The sequence below is a fragment of the Nerophis lumbriciformis genome, linkage group LG12 (assembly GCF_033978685.3).
Source record: "Nerophis lumbriciformis linkage group LG12, RoL_Nlum_v2.1, whole genome shotgun sequence".
NCBI classification, from domain to species: Eukaryota; Metazoa; Chordata; class Actinopteri; order Syngnathiformes; family Syngnathidae; genus Nerophis; species Nerophis lumbriciformis.
Genome location: NC_084559.2, coordinates 35,181,092 through 35,196,597, shown reverse-complemented (window position 1 = coordinate 35,196,597; position 15,506 = coordinate 35,181,092). Strand labels below are relative to the sequence as shown.

Genomic DNA, 15,506 nt, shown 5'->3' with positions numbered 1-15,506 from the left:
CAGCAGCTCAGATGAGGCGCCAAGCAGTGTGGGTGGGGAGCGTTTCCACAGAGTGTTTCTAGAGCGGCTATCCTGAAATGCGGGTGTCAGGGACAGACGCGGAAGGAGATTTTTACAACAAAGTTCTAAAGCTTAGTGATGTATCAGATGCATCAGATTGTAGGTGGGGTTTTTTTACCCTTCGCGTTCACATTTCGCTGTGTTTGTTACATTTTTGTTGCGTTTCGCTTGATTGTAAAATATGTCGATGGAGATGGGGTGTGACGTTCATATGTTGTCAATATTCAGTGTTTTATCCTTCATAGTTAATATTGTAAATCCCACATTCTTTATTTTCATGTACATTCTGCGTGTCTCGTTTAGTAAAAAAAATATAAAATTCCATTCCGTTTTTTTTGAGGTGGTCTGTCATAACGTTTTTAGCTTTCAATCAGACATTATTGTGAGGTTTTGTATCAATGTTCCTAAAAATAGGACCCAAGCACACATATTGTACAGCAGATTTTCACAGCATACATATATATATGAATACTGTGTGTGTATGCGTGTGTGTGTGTGTGTGTGTGTGTTTGTGTGTATATATGTATACATTATTGTTGTGTCGATACTTTTCTAAATAAAGGAAACCACAAAAAATTGCGTTATTGGCTTTATTTTAACAAAAAATCTTACGGTAAATTAAACATATGTTTCTTATTGCAAGTTTGTCCTTAAATAAAATAGTGAACAAACAAGACAACTTGTATATGCAGTAACATATTGTGTCATTTATCATTCTATTATTTTGTCAACATTATTAAGGACAAGAGGTAGAAAATGTATTATTAATCTACTTGTTCGTTTACTGTTAATATCGGCTTACTTTCTCTTTTAACATGTTCTATCTACACTTCTGTTAAAATGTAATAATCACTTATTCTTCTGTTGTTTGATATTTTACATTAGTTTTGGATGATATCACATATTTGGGTAACAATCCGATACCAAGTAGTTACAGAATCATACATTGGTCATATTCAAAGTCCTCATGTGTCCAGGGACATATTTCCTGAGTTTATAAACATAATATGAATAAAAAAAGAAACGAAAGAAGATTTTGTGATGATAAAAATTATAGATGTAATCATAGTAGTATCGACTAGATACGCTCCTGTACTTGGTATCATTACAGTGGATGTCAGGTGTAGATCCACCCATGGCGTTTGTTTACATTCAGGAACGGCGTCATTAGCGGTGACGTCGGTGAGCTACGGTGTGTAGTGAAACATGTTTAGCTATTCCTCGTCCTGCAAGGATGATACTTGTAAGAAACTTACTTTATTTGTCGCCATGGAGACAAGGATTAGTGATTTAGAAGTAGCTAAAACACTGCAGACTGTGGCTGGACGTTAGCCGCTAACTAGCTGAACATGTCTTAAAGCACCTCTTCCTGAGGGTGTTTCAGTGTTATAACTTCACCTTTACTTTTAGTTTTAAGCCAAAATGCGTCCGTTCTCCCTTTTCTGTCTACACACTGTGTCTGCTTGTAAGTACTCCGTGATTGTGCGCTGCCGAAAATGCTCCTCTGCTCGTAAACTCAGCAATGTCATGACGTGATGGCGCGCCGTCATGCCCGTTGGGAACCGGTACTTTTCAAACAGAGTATAGTACCGTTTTTGATTCATTAGTACCGCGATACTACACGAGTACCGGTATACCGTACAACCCTAATCTACACAGTAATTAAACTAGTTGCTTATTCTCTTATATTACATACAATTGTTTCAGCAAAACACATTCAATAGTACACAATAACTAAACAAAAACTACTCTTACTATTATAAATTGTTTGTTTGCTTTTCAGAGGCGGTATAGTACCGAATATAATTCTTTACTATCGCGGTACTATACTAATACCGGTATACCCTACAACCACATACATCCATCCATCCATCTATCTTCTTCCGCTTATCCGAGGTCGGGTCGCGGGGGCAGCAGCCTAAGCAGGGAAGCCCAGACTTCCCTCTCCCCAGCCACTTCGTCCAGCTCTTCCTGTGGGACCCCAAGGCGTTCCCAGGCCAGCCGGGAGACATAGTCTTACCAATGTGTCCTGGGCCTTCCCCGTGGCCTCCTACCGGTCGGACGTGCCCTAAACACCTCCCTAGGGAGGCGTTCGGGTGGCATCCTGACCAGATGCCCGAACCACCTCATCTGGCTCCTCTCGATGTGGAGGAGCAGCGGCTTTACTTTGAGCTCCCCCCGGATGGCAGAGCTTCTCACCCTATCTCTAAGGGAGAGCCCCGCCACCCGGCGGCGCTCGGCATCATGATTTTTTTTTCATGCTTGAAGTAAGAAATTATTACTTTAAAAAAGCAGTTTTATACTTGTGAGTGTTGATGACACAGCTTTGCAACAGTTGATATTCTAGTTTCAAGCATGATTTACTCAATATAGGTCATAACATCTCAGCAACAAGCTGTGATATCTTACTGAAATCATTTAGCACCAAAACACTTAAAACAAGTAAAACACTCTAACATAAAATCTGCTTAGTGAGAAGAATGATCTTATCAGACAGAAAATAAGCAAATATCACCCTTATTTGAGATATTTCATCCTACTTAAGATTTCAGTTTTTGCAGTGTATATATATATATATATATATATATATATATATATATATATATATATATATATATATATATATATATATATATATATATATATATATATATACATATATATATATATATATATGTATAGTATACATATATATATATATATATATATATATATATATATATATATATATATATATATATATATGCTTTGCAAGTCACAAGTAAGTCTCAAGTCTTTGCCCTCAAGTCTCGAGTCAAGACAGGCAAGTCCCGAGTCAAGTCCAAAGTCAAGACTGGAAAGTCTCAAGTCAAGTCCCAAGTCCTGCATTTTGAGTTGAGTCCTTTCAAGTCCTTTTAACCACAGACTAATATATTTACACAGATGGTGTATGCTTTTAAAACGCTGTATTTATTTATTAAAACAAGGGCATTTGAAATTGCAGGAAAAATAGTGCTGACATTGCACTTCATAATAGCACTATTAACCAGTCATTTTAAACATTTAAGTCATTCTTTTACAGAATAAACACATTTGAAAAAAAACAAATGCAACTGTACTTATTTGCACAAAAGTGTTAACATTGTATTTCCATGGCATATTGCATTGTAACTAGTTCCACAGCAATTTCTATCCTGTTCTTATCTTATCTCATTGATCTCATCTCATACTGTTTGTGTGTTTATGTGTGCGTACACATGAAAAACATAACAAATACATGAACATAACAATGAACAGAGTTGTACTTTTTAGATGTCAAGGCCCTATGTCAGGGGTCGGCAACCTTTACCAGTCAAAAAGCCATTTTGACCAGTTTCACAAATTAAAAACAATGGGAGCCACAAAAATATTTTGAAATTTAAAACAAAATTACACTGCATACAAGGTTGTTTTTTTTGCTTTGTGCTATGTATAAACCAAGGGTCTCAGACACGCGGCCCACACCTTATTCTCTCGAACGTGCCGTGATGGTACAGTACTTAGCGCCCACTTCAACTAGCGTGCCGGCCCAGTCACACGTTGTATGGGGCTTCTGCTTGCTCACGTAAGTGACAGCAAGGCATACTTGGTCAACAACCACACAGGTTACACTGAAGGTGGCGGTATAAAAAACTTTAACACTCTTACTAATAATGCGCCACACTGTGAACCCACATCAAACAAGAATGACAAACACATTTCGGGAGAACATCTGCACCTTAACACAACATAAACACAACAGAACAAATCCCATGCAGTCCTAACTCTTCCGGGCTACATTATACACCCCCGCTACCAAACCCCGCCCACCTCAACCGACGCACGGAGGGGGGCGGGGGGTTGATGTGTGGGGGAGCAGGGTTGGGGTGGGGGCGGGGTTTGGTGGTAGCAGGGGTGTATAATGTAGCCCGGAAGAGTCAGGGCTGCATGGGATTCTGGGTATTTGTTCTGTTGTGTTTATGTTGTGTTAAGGTGCAGATGTTCTCCTGAAATGTGTTTGTCATTCTTGTTTGGTTTTGGTTCAAAGTGTGGCGCATTATTAGTAAGAGTCTTAAAGTTGTTTTATATGGCCACCGTCAGTGGCCATATAAACCTGTGTGGCTGTTGACCAAGTATGCCTTGCTGTCACTTGATGCATACAACAAAAGGTTAGGCTGGTACGCTGTTGGTACAGATTGTAGAGGGTGCTAAATGCTGTACCATCATGGAACGCCCTTATTATTATTGTTAGGGTGAAAATTGGAGAATATTAATCCAGGGAGTTTTCTGCTAGGGGAATCGAAATCCGGAAATCTCCCGGGAAAATCGGGAGGGTCTCCGGAAATCTCCCGGGAAAATCGGGAGGGTCGGCAAGTATGCAGCTGAGCCGCATCAGAGTGATCAAAGAGCCGCATGCGGCTCCGGAGCCGCGGGTTGCCGACCCCTGCCCTATGCAATATGTACACATATTCTTAATATAGTATACATTTTAACTGACCTTTATTTGAATATGTTTGTCTTTTTGTAGGTGGCTAAAATACGCGGTGCTGCTGATCGCCGTCTAACGTTACGTTACTGTGTGTGATACATTGACTAACGCTATGTTACTGTGTGTGATACATTGACTAACGTAACGTTATGTGTAGGTACCTCATGCAACCCTGCTTAAAAAAATCACTTGACAAAAAGTATGACTAAGGTAGCGAACTGCAGTGGACGCAACATATTGCCGTGTTTGCAATGACGTTATAACCATAGACATCTTATAAGTAGACGCAGCATTAATTGCTGTGACGCGAGCAATTTGGCCGCCGTCTTGAAGTAGGAGCTGGCGAGCAACCTAAACTGACAGTTGACAGGTAGAAAACAAAGATGGTGTTCAGCGTTTTCCTGCTCAAATGAGCGGACTGTTGAAAATAGGAATCGGGGGATTACTTTTCACAAGTAAGATTTAACATTAACGTACTATTGGTTGCATTTTATGTAAATAATATTACCACAGAGTTGAGAAGGAGCAAAGATCTTCAATATTTGTATGTGAAAATCACAAAGAAATTTTCTGGGGGAGGATGACCCCCTACAGGGGTTTGGTGTACAAACTTTCAGCCCCACCTAAAACAAAATTCACCAGCTGCCATTGATTATGATGCATTCTCATTTTAGGCAAAATATATATTAAATTATAATTATTATAATTGTAACCAGGCATAAGTCTTCAAGTAACAATATTCAAATACTAACATTGTTGGGTAAGACAGAATTTGGTTTTATTCTGAATCCAGTGAAACAGATTGGTGGTTTTAGCTGATATAAAGACTTTCAGGTGTTTATATATGTTTAAGTATTTGGCAGACGCTTTTATCCAAAGCGACTTACATAAAAAAATACATATAAAACAATCACTGCAAACATGATCATTTAAGGGAAGAATGTAATAGAAAATATCAATACAAAGTGTCAAGACAGAATAAACTCTCTGCTGCTGCAGCAACAGAGATACAGTCTATATATAGATATCTAATGTAGTCGTGAGTTCAATCCCGGCCTCGGGATCTTTCTGTGTGGAGTTTGCATGTTCTCCCCGTGACTGCGTGGGTTCCCTCCGGGTACTCCGGCTTCCTCCAAAGACATGCACCTGGGGATAGGTTGATTGGCAACACTAAATTGGCCCTAGTGTGTGAATGTGAGTGTGAATGTTGTCTGTCTATCTGTGTTGGCCCTGCGATTAGGTGACGACTTGTCCAGGGTGTACCCCGCCTTCCGCCCGATTGTAGCTGAGATAGGCTCCAGCGCCCGCCGCGACCCCGAAGGGAAAAAGTGGTAGAAAATGGATGGATGGATGGATGGATAATGTATTCATACATTGTTTATGTAGGATATACGCATGTAAATATAACCTTATCATATTGTTTCTTCAACTTAAAAATAGCTGACCGTTTTTGTCCCCCTTCTCTGGGATTGTATTCCCAGTTTTGATCTCGGACGTCTGGTCACTTATAGCGTATAAGAATATTATATTACTGTTAAGCAAACTATGAATAATAAAACACGCTAAAACATGTGTCTGTTATCATAGCTACACGTATGACAAAAAAGCGGGTGAAAATCAGTGGTATTTAGTGAGGTAAAATGAATTAAATGCGCTGACAGTTCATTGCTCCTGCCAAATGAATTGCACTGAGTGGAGCGGATCACCACTCCAAGATGGCGGCCCCGCGTCTCGTCTGCGCCAGTAGACAGCGCTCCATGCTGCGTACCCTTAGAACAAGTCTATGGTTATAACGTTAGCAGTGAGTTTGCAGCCTCACTCATTTAACTACACAGCAAATAAAAGTCACGTTACTTAGCTAATAAACGTTATCTTACATTCAAAACTTACCCTTCTTTGTGCAACTTCAAATGTCGAACGAAGTTGGAAGTTGTTGCGTCTCCGTCTGTAATATTCGAACTACGTGATTTGCATACGGCAATTCGTTTTTTGTTGACCAAGTCGTAGTTTTTATACCCGTATGAAACCAACTTTGGCATCATTGTTTCTAACTGGCGCGTTGTTTGACAACTCTTGGTCATTGGTTGTCCTGCAATTTGATTGGATGAATGCTGTGTGATGAAAACAACGTAGATCTAATTTGATTGGTTATTGTACTGAGAGCACACCAGCTGACAGGAACAACACGCAGATAGACACAGACGAAGAAAATAAAAATTACGGAGCGCTCCCAAATAACTTTTTAAGCTTTGGGTTTTGGGGAAAGTAGCAAGTCATGTCAAGTCAAAAGGCTCAAGTCCAAGTGAAGTCACAAGTCATTGATGTTAAAGTCCAAGTCGAGTTGCAAGTCTCTTTACATTTTGTCAAGTCGAGTCTAAAGTCATCAAATTCATGACTCGAGTCTGACTCGAGTCCAAGTCATGTGACTCGACTCCACACCTCTGATGTATACATAGATGGATAGACAGATAGATATACCGGCCCCCAGACACATTTTTTTCTCTAAATTTGGCCCGCCCGAGGCAAAATTATTGCCCAGGCCTGCACTACATGTACCGCACCACAGTTTGAGAACAACAAGTTTAGCAGAAATGGGTCAGGTTGAAAACACTTGAAGGCGACGCTTGCAGCAAACACTGAGCATGATCACATGACCCATGCAGATCCTCACGCGGGGGATCAATAGTGTGTCTGTTTCTTAGCCCGCCTTGCGTGCCCGCACATTACATAACTGTACTATTATTTTCCTACGGCCAGTATTGTGGGCAAGAAACCGATGCAAACAAGGCCGTGAGAATCTTTTAGTGTCTCTTTTGATCAATTGATTTGTCACACATGCTGCTTTTCGCCTCATTTGTGTCACTTATTTACATGCGGTGATGAAGTATTATTTTGAGGTTGTTCATGTATGGACATACTGCACGTGTGTGTCCGTGGACGAACGTGCACGAGTGCGTGCATGCGTCTCCGGAGTCCCAGAACAGTATTATTGTAAACATATCATTTGATGGCAAGACTGGTTCAGGTTGTTGGCTGGTTGCCTCGCTTTTATTTGGAACAGAGCTGCCAACATCTGGACTGTGTCAACACTCACTGACGTGCGTGTGTGCATGTGTGTGTGTGTGTGTTTGTGTGTGTGTGTGTTTGTAGGGGCCGGAGCCCATGAACTGTTCGGGACTCAATGGGGAACAGATTTGCTGAGCTCAGTCGGATATAATGTTAATAATTGGAGCGCTCGTCCTTGCTGGGTCCGGACTACCATTAGAAGAACCTCTGCAGCAGTCCGGTCCTGACCGTGGTTAAGGAATCCACGCAAAGTTGGATTTTTACGAATAAATCGAGAGTTTTCCTTGTTGGAGTATAAAAAAAGTGTTGACGACCTTCTAAATACGTTTTATTTTAACGTAATTGGAGCCACGTAAACATGAAATAACACCCTTATAAACTTGGTTCACCCAACATCCTAGCTGTGAGTGTGTTCTACTGTAGACTACGGTAGCCTGCTATGTCGGTCATTGCTGTGGCGGTCACCCGGCCACTACAACAGGGCCACGGCCTGGAAATACTTCATCATCACACAAGTCCCCCATTAAAATGAAGTAAACTCAATTTTATCGGGGTAGCATGCCTTTTCAAAAGAACCATTTGAGATAATAAATATTGTATAAAAACAATCCAATAGAATGTACTACTAACAACTGATAGTTTTATGAAGTAATGCAATAGTAATGCACACTAGTCACCTGGGAGAGTGGACTTCTACGATATCTCCTTTCAGCTGCTTCTCTGTCAACATCATCAGCAGCTTTTTTTTATATTTTCATGGATAAATGTCTGCCGTTCAGATAATATTGGAACAATCTTTACTGGCTTTAGACTGATTCTGCTCCAGTATAGTGCAGAGTAGCAGTGATACGTCATGTTTTTGTTGATTTATTTCTTTAACTCAATAAATATATAATATAATAAATATAGTCGAGGTATTTGTGGTTTATCCATTATACAGTGCTCAATACCAGGGTCGAGTGGAATATACGTTAGGTGAGGAAAAAACACAGAGGCTATTTCATCCCTACGACCCCGTTTTCGTAGGTTTCCCTGAGTTTCAGAGGTTTCCCTGCTCAGGGAAACCTACGAAACAGGATTGTAGGGATGAAGTAGCTTCTGTGTTTTTTCCTGACCTAACGTAAAATAATAAATATATAGAATATATACCTATATATATATATATATATATATATATATATATATATATATATATATATATATATATCGTATTTTTCGGCGTATAAGTCGCACCTGCCGAAAATGCATAATAAAGAAGGAAAAAAACATATATAAATCGCACTGGAGCCCGGCCAAACTATGAAAAAAACTGTGACTTATAGTCCGAAAAATACGGTATATATATATATATATATACATATATATATATATATATATATATATATATATATATATATATATATATATATATATATACATATATATATATATATATATATATATATATATATATATATATACACATATATATATATATATATATATATATATATATATATATATATATATATATATATATACATATATATATATATATATATATATAAATATATATATATATATGTATATATATATATATATATATATATATATATATATATGTATATATATATGGTGTAACAGCCATTTGTACGTTGGTAAACTTCACTCCTTGACAACTTCAAGAGCAATGCTGGCTAGCGGGTTCATAGCTTGGGCTTTTAGCTCGGTAGCTAGCATGCTCGTCTCTCATTCCGGTGACCCAGGTACACTCGTACAAAAAACTGAACCGCGTGGTTTACACTACTACCGGATGTTTTGGTCGAATCTCACGGGGTTCACTGTGACACTTGCTCTGCTAACTAATGGCGGGGATGCTTGTAACTCAAATTTTTGCTTAAATTTAAAGCATAACAATTATAGAGATTATGATGTTAGATAGATTTAGTTGCTTTAAAAGGGACATTTCATTTTAATCAACATTTGACATGTAAATATGGGGGTTTGCACTCAGCATCAAGGATTGGAATTGGGGGTTAAATTACCAAAATGATTCCCAAGCGAGGCCGCCGCTGCTGCTCACTGCTCCCCTCACCTCCCAGGAGGTGGAACAAGGGGATGGGTCAAATGCAGAGGGTAATTTCACCACACCCAGTGTGTGTGTGACAATCAGTGATACTTTAACTTGAACTTGAACTTTTAGCCAATCTCCAGTCCTCTGGCAAGTTGATGTTAACATGAAGACAAACAAAATCAAAACATATTACACAGAGTCACAATATTAGAAATATAACGTTCCAAAATTTAGGTGCAAGGGATAAGTCACTCACTATCACAAATGTACCTTTTGCATTTCATAAATACATAAAACAATTAATAAAACACATATTTCATAGTATACACTTTCATTTACACCAGTAGCCCGTTATATGATTCCCGAGCGCGGCCACCGCTGCTACTCACTGCTCTCCTCACCTCCCAGGGGGTGAAGATGGGGATGGGTCAAATGCAGAGTACACATTTCACCACACCTAGTGTGTGTGTGTGACAATCATTGGTACTTTAAATTTAATTTAACAATTTTGGTTTTTGGCAGCCAATTTTTCAAGGCCCTACTCAATTAGCTGAGGGACAGCTCTTATCTCAAAACACTCTTAAGTGGAAGTACCACTCTGGTTCATCCTAAAAAAAAACCACATTTATTTGAGCTGTGCAAGTCAAGGGGAAGGGGTTAGATGTTCGCACTCGTCTTGAGTCGGAAAAAGGAATTCAAATCCGATCACATTCATTTATTTAAAGTGGGAGCAGATGCTTTAGTGTGTGTGTGTGTGCGTGTGTGTGAGTGTGTGTGTGTGTGTGTGTGTGTGTGTGTGTGTGTGTGTGTGTGTGTGTGTGTGTGTGTGTGTGTAAATGACAGCAAATCCTATTGGTTGCTCTTACAAGTTATTCAACATTCACCTCATCTCTCCCCTCATCGTTTCAATATGGAAGTTGTTTTCTTTCATTAAATTTAAAATCCCAAATATTGTTTTAATAACACGTCACTTCTCTTTCCTCTCTCATGTGTGCTCGCAGTGTGTGAATGTGTTCGTGTCGTACTTAATCTCCAAATCAGGTGAGGATAAAACCTCCCTGAGCGTCACCGTGCACCGCCTGATCGGGTCTGACTGGCCGCAACATATTTGGGTTTAGTAGCGGCTCACGTCGGACTCGGGAGTTTGTTTGTGTTGGCTGCAAGAAGGATGGAGCCTGTTTACCTACCGGGGGCCCAAGAGCTCTGCATGGGGTCCACTCAATCTGCAGCGCCATCTGAGAGCTTAATCGGTGTTTCAAAAGTATTGGGACGCCCACTGCAAGGGAAGAGGGGAGAAAATAAGGAGTAGGTCTCCCATTTCTGCGGCTATAGAAAGGCGCAGTACAAGATGTGAGAGTGTGTGTACATTTACCGGAACTCAGGGATGTTTTAAATTAAAAAAAAAATGTATATATATATTTTTTAAGCGCATAGATGTTTAACACATGCCAGAGCACCAAGTGGCGCTCTAACCCACTAATCATATTGTAATAAAGAGCAACATAGATTTTCCAATGAACCTAACGAGCATGTTTTAGGCAGAGCTGAGTAGTAACGCCCTACATTTACTCCATTACAGTTACTTAAGTAACTATTTGAAAATATTGTATAAAACCCAAAACCAGTGAAGTTGGCAGGTTGTGTAATCATGGCACCCACCTGTTCCCAATTAGCCTGTTCACCTGTGGTATGTTCCAAATAAGTGTTTGATGAGCATTCCTCAACTTTCTCCATCTTTTTGCCACTTGTGCCAGCTTTTTTGAAACAAGTTGCAGGCATAGCTTTACATAGCAAAACCCAATATCCAAATTACATTTAAACCAGTGTGGGTGGCACTGGGAGCAGGTGGGTAAAGTGTCTTGCCCAAGGACACAACAGCAGTGACTAGGATGGTGGATGCGGGGATTGAACCTGCAACCCTCAAGTTGCTGGCACAGCTGCTCTACCAACCGAGCTATACCGCCCCAATTGAATATACTGTAGGTTGAAAAGGACTTGCAAATCATTGTATTCTGTTTTTATTTACAATTTACACAACCTGCCAACTTCACTGGTTTTGGGTTTTGTACTTGTCAGAGTAGTTTTAATGGAACATACTTTTGAGTTTTACTTGAGTGTTTTTTTGACGAAGAAACGCTACTTTTACTCCGTTACATTGAGCTTCATTGCGATTGTTACATTTATTTGATATGTGGTGTCCTTCAAGGTTCCATCCTAGGACCAATCCTGTTTTCAGAGTACATCCTGCCCATTCAACACATTTAAAAAAGATATAATATACAGTGTTGGGACTAACGCGTTACTTTGTAACACGTTACTGTAACGCCGTTAGTTTCGGTGGTAACTAGTAATCTAACGCGTTATTTTTTATATTCAGTAACTCAGTTACCGTTACTACATGATGCGTTACTGCGTTATTTTACGTTACTTTTTATGTAGCATCGGCTAGAAACCGAGGATCTGATCGTGTTTTATGGCAGCGAAGCAGCGACATGCTTCTGATTCTTCCTCTACGCTCTCTGTGTGTGTGTGTCTGGGTGCGGGGAGGGGAGGGGAGGGGAGGGGGGTGCGCAATACAACGTAAACCGTTGGCCAACAAAAAAGTAACCACAGAACACTAGTGTTCTGTGGTTTCTTTTTGGTTGGCCAAGCGGACATGACGACAGGCTGTCCTCACTCAGGTCTGCACTGACCTGGAGGGGGCGTGCCTTACATCCGGCTGGAAATCGGGAGAAATTTGGGAGAATGGTTGTCCCGGGGAGAGGCACTGAAATTCGGGAGGGTTGGCAAGTATGAGATATTCTCACTTCTTTTCTTTTGTCGAGCACAAAGAAAAGAACATTTTAGTTAAATGTAAGTTGTGTCTTGGATCAAAGATCCCGTCTACTGCCCAAAACAACAATTCAAATCTGCCTGGTGAGGCTTTGTGTATGTCACGTGTGCCTTCCTTAGGTGAAGCCAGTTTTACAGCTATGTTGTTGATTGATTGATTGCAACTTTTATTAGTAGATTGCACAGTACAGTACATATTCCGTACAATTGACCACTAAATGGTAACACCCCAATAAGTTGTTCAACTTGCTTAAGTCGGGGTCCACTGATTCATGATACAGATATATACTATCAAATATATACTAACATCATAATACAGTCATCACACAAGATAATCATCAGAGTATATACATTGAATTATTTACAATCCGGGATGTGGGATATGGGGCGTGGGGGGTTAGGTTTGTTTGGTATCAACACTTCTGTCATCAACAATCAGCATCAACAATTGCATCATCAGAGAAATGGACATTGAAACAGTGTAGGTCTGACTTGGTAGGATATGTATAGCAAGTAATGGACACAGAGAGAGAGATCAGAAAGTATAAGAAAAAATGTCTACATTTGATTATTTACAATCCGAAGAGGTATTATGTGGAAGGGAGGGTGTTAGTTTAGGGTTGTAGTTGCCTGGAGGTGTTCTTTTAGTGCGGTTTTGAAGGAGGATAGAGATGCCCTTTCTTTTACACCTGTTGGGAGTGGATTCCATATTGAAGTGGCATAGAAAGAGAATGAGTTAAGACCTTTGTTAGTTTGGAATCTGGGTTTAACGTGGTTAGTGTTAGTGTTAGTGTTATTATGCTGTTTGTTACTTATGTATGTTATGTTGCAGCTATTTAAAATAGTTTTGTCAGTTTGTTCTGGCCTGAAATAAATTGGCCCTTTGAAACATATCTTTGTCTTTGTGTGTTGTATGTAGACCACATTGCTTAGCAGAGTTGAGTGATGCAAATGTATGTCAAGTTGATCAACAGATTGTATTATTCTCCAGTGCAATAACAGTACTGAAATGAAGGCTAAAAGGGGATTAATGGAGCTTTAAAAACAAAAAGTACAAGAAGTAACTAAATAGTTACTTTTCAGAGTAACGCATTACTTTTTGGTGTAAGTAACTGAGTTAGTAACTGAGTTACTTTTGAAATAAAGTAACTAGTAACTGTAACTAGTTACTGGTTTTCAGTAACTAACGCAACACTGATAATATATCATATCATCTTTATGCAGATGATACGCAAATCTATGTCACTTTAAAAAAGAAAAGTGACACATGTTTAAATTGTCTTGAGAACATAAACTCATGGTTGGGGGTAAACTCTCTAAACTTAAATGAGACATTTTATTTAACTCAATAGTAAAACAGAATGCTCCCCCCAGTGACCTGCAACCCCTGATACCTTATTTAAAACCCACAGTCACAAATATTGGTTTTAAGTTCGACAATGATTTTAAATTGGAACAGCAGATTAAATCCGTTGTACGATCTAGTTTTCATCATTTAAGATTTTTGGCAAAAATTAAATCAGTTGTACCTTTTAACAACTTTGAGCGGGTAATCTATGCTTTTATTTCATCATGTTTGGACTCCTGCAACTCCCTCTACATTGGAATGAAGCAGGCCTCAATCGCTCGATTGCAGTTAGTCCAGCGGTTCTTAACCTTGTTGGAGGTACTGAACACCACCAGTTTTATATGCGCATTCACCGAACCCTTCTTTAGTGAAAAATAAAATGTTGTTTTTCTTCTTTAGAATTCCTTTTAAAATATTGTTAGTTTTTAAATCTCTAAACGGATTAGCGCCACAATATATGACAGACCTTTTAAAAATGTACAAGGTCTCTGAGGTCAGATGATCAGTTTCTTCTTGTCGTCCCAAAAACCTGTTTAAAATGCAGAGGTGATTTTCTGCTGTGGCTCCAAAACTTTGGAACAATATCCCTCTTGCTATTCAGACGGCTCCCTCTTTAATGACTTTTAAATCACATCTTGAAACATATATTTCACTTTTTGGCTTTTAAACCAGCATGAGAGTTGTGTGATTTTAGTCTATTTTATTATCTTTGATGTATTCATTATTTTATAGTTAAATGTTTTATATTACTGACTCTCCTTGTATGTATGTCTCAACTTCTGTGCAGCACTTTGTGAAACTTTTTTTTTTTCCAAATGTGTTGTATAAATTAAATGGATTGTATATCATAATTATGTGTAATTTGTCAGCGAGCCTTCTTCCCTGTCACATGACTCTGTTTCGCCAATGGAACTTAAGCTGTAGTGACATTTGACTCCATTCCACCAATCAAACAGAGCCTGGCATGCTACCTGGCTCGGAATAACAAGGCAGCGGTGTGATAAAATAGAAACGTCCTTGTTTAACAAGTGTCAGAATGTCCCAAAAATAAGACACTTTAATTACACGACATGAAGCCAACACATCCCGGCTGTTTGAGACAACTGGTAAGCAAAACCGCCTAAAACAGTTGACAGTTTTGTATGTCTGTGATGATCCTAATAACCATAAGTCATACTTGCCAACCCTCCCGGATTTTCCGGGAGACTCCCGAAATTCAGCGCCTCTCCTGAAAACCTCTCGGGACAAATTTTCTCCCGAAAATCTCCCGAAATTCAGGCGAAGCTGGAGGCCACGCCCCCTCCAGCTCCATGCGGACCTGAGTCCGCTTTCCCACGATATAAACAGTGTGCCTGCCCAATCACATTATAACTGTAGAATGATCGAGGGCGAGTTCTTGGTTTCTTATGTGGGTTTATTGTTAGGCAGTTTCATTAACGTCCTCCCAGCGCGGTAACAACAGACAACAACAGCAGTCATGTTTTTGTCTACCGTAAAGCAGTTCGTCTGCCGTAAACAGCAATGTTGTGACACTCTTAAACAGGACAATACTGCCATCTATAACATCAATAACATATACGGCTTTTAGAGAGTGCAGTGCACAACTGCGCACACAACAAGGAGACGAAGCAGAAGAACGAGGAAGATACAGCCATGGCGAC

General features: G+C 39.6%; 1 long non-coding RNA gene across 1 annotated transcript in view; it reads right to left on the bottom strand.

Moving 5' to 3' along the window:
• Nucleotides 1–10,962, bottom strand: part of LOC133623305 (uncharacterized) — a 29,756-nt gene extending 18,794 nt beyond the window's left edge. Inside the window, exon 1 of the long non-coding RNA XR_009817871.1 lies at nucleotides 10,853–10,962. This is a non-coding gene — a long non-coding RNA (uncharacterized lncRNA). The remainder of the gene's footprint in view (nucleotides 1–10,852) is intronic.
• Between the last annotated feature and the right edge of the window lie 4,544 nt (nucleotides 10,963–15,506).